Genomic DNA, 2,232 nt, shown 5'->3' with positions numbered 1-2,232 from the left:
AAAACTATTTTTAATATTTTCTAAGATGTTTTAATACCAGCAGATAGTGAGTGCTCAATAAATAAATGAGGAAATTAATAATGAGGATAAATAAATGAGGAAATTAAAAGATGTTACAAGAAAGGCAAGCCGTGAAAGCAAAGAAAATCAAGTGAGCCCATTTCACGGTTTTATTGAATCAGTTTTGTCACAGTTACTTTGGGCTGTGTGTGGAAGAGTTGATGTCTCTGGCTTCCTGTTGTTTAGGAGAAGAAAGTGAGATACTCCAAGAAGAAAATAGCAGGACAGTTGGGGGCGGAGGCTGCGCCCTGCACAGACAGAGGAGAGGAGACCACACTTTCTCATCCTCTGTCAGGAGACCTCCCCGCGACCCTGCGCAGAAAGGCCCCCTGGAAGTCAGACAGGAAGGGGGCGCCCTGCGCGGCGGCGGCGCACGGGCAGCGGGCGGGCCGCGGGGGCTCTGCCGGAGCCGTTCGGCGAAGCTGCGCGGGAAGGTCTGGGGACTCCGCTCTCTCCCTCGTGTCGTTGATAGTTTGGGCGGTCAGGAGAAAGCGGGACAGGGTCAAACCTTTTTTCCGCGGGACATTGCCAGGGGAATCAAAAACGCCATCTGGAGAGTCTGCGCCCTCTCAAAACTGGATGCTCGAAATCAGCAAAAGAGAGAAGCAGCTTCGGAGAAGGGCGAGCGTGTCCTGGCTTAGCTCGGGAAGCAGGGGGTGAGCCACATGTTGTTGGCAGAGATTTTCAATGCTGCTCTTGGAAGGGTGGAGTCATCTGGGTCCGGCTCCTCTTGTTTTATGAAGTGTTTATTCCTGCCCTTCAGTCAGTAACAACAGCTCAGATTGGTGATCTGGGTGATCCATATTGGTGATCCGTCACTACCCTGGGATGTCTGCTGGTGGCTGGGGTTCTTCCTCACAACGGTTTTCGGTGCTGTCTGGGTGCTCCCGCTCTCTGTGTTCAGTAAAGTCCTCCGTGCGATTTGGTTTCAGGACATAGCTGACCTGGCACTTGAGCTATCCCCGAGGAGGCCTCCCCCGTTCCCTGGCATTGCTGACACGCTCTTCAACCTCTTGCTTGAGGCCCTCTTCCTCGCGCAGAAATCAAAATGCGCCCATGGCTGTCAGACATAGAAAGGAACTGGACTGCCACTCTGGATTGGTTTGCCCGGCTTTCCTCACAAGGCAGTCCTCCCGCCTTGTCAGTGGATCCTCTTCTCTCTCCTCTTTCCTTTATTCATCATCCCTGAAGCAAAGACCTGGCAAAGCACATCTTCTCCAGATGTGCCTCTTCTCCTTGGTTTTCTTAAACAACAGCCTCTTCCACAAGATGGTCTCCCTGCGAGCAGCCTGAGCAGCTCCACTTCTGCGGAAAAACTCCCCTCTCTGCACCGTCTCCTGCCAAACTGAAGGTGCTGCGGGCCGTGGAGGGTACGCCCGCCACCCGGAGGAGCCGGCTGGGCTGGAAGGCCACCTGGCACCCCTTCCCCGGCCCCCCTCCACCCCTCCCAGGGGAGGCAGGGCCCACCTGCCAAGAGCCCTGCCCGCATCCCCTTCTCTCTGAGGAATCTGGATTTTTGTCTCTGGTGCATGTAAGGCAGAATCTTCCTGACACCAGTGTGGATTTTAAACACCAATGAGTCTGAAAGGACCGCACGTTTTTCTGCAGCTCTTTTCTAGGGTTTGCCAGCCTTGTGCCTGGACTGACTTGAATACCCTTTCTCCCTGGGCCATTTCCCCTCCCACTTCCCCTGCCTGCCTCCCACCACCTTCCCACCGCCCTTGGATGAATGGACTTCTGTAATTGTCGCTGTTGCGTTCTGTGGACTTGTTATTGTTACTCTTCTGTGAAGCACATATGTTGGGTGCGGGCGGGGCCGGGAAGCTTCTCCGCTGCCCCTGGTCACTCCCTTTAGAGGCATCTACATTTAAAGTTCCCCCAAAGTTAGGGAGGTACCAATTTCAGACAAGTACCGTTGCAACACAGAATGCTCAGAGAAGCTGAGCTTTTAAACTCTGGAGGTCTGAACTTGACTGTTGGCCACTGCTGGGTCTGTCTGGTGTTGCAAAGGAATATTGGATGCTGCAACTAGGAACTAAAGGCGTAAACTTATTAAACCCATTAAACCTGTAAAAAAAGGGGGGGCATTGCCTCATGTAAGTGATGCTAACTACCCACAGGCCTCTTCGCTACACCCCATCTTGGCTAAGATGTGCACACATGGGAGGAGCC

At 53.1% G+C, this 2,232-nt stretch overlaps 1 pseudogene; it reads left to right on the top strand.

Moving 5' to 3' along the window:
• The first annotated feature begins 221 nt into the window (after nucleotides 1–221).
• On the top strand, nucleotides 222–1,196 carry LOC110122189 (etoposide-induced protein 2.4 homolog pseudogene; annotated as a pseudogene).
• Nucleotides 1,197–2,232: the final 1,036 nt, after the last annotated feature.

Source organism: Odocoileus virginianus, chromosome 28 (genome assembly GCF_023699985.2).
Source record: "Odocoileus virginianus isolate 20LAN1187 ecotype Illinois chromosome 28, Ovbor_1.2, whole genome shotgun sequence".
Taxonomy (NCBI): Eukaryota; Metazoa; Chordata; class Mammalia; order Artiodactyla; family Cervidae; genus Odocoileus; species Odocoileus virginianus.
This window is presented reverse-complemented; position numbering and strand designations above follow the sequence as displayed.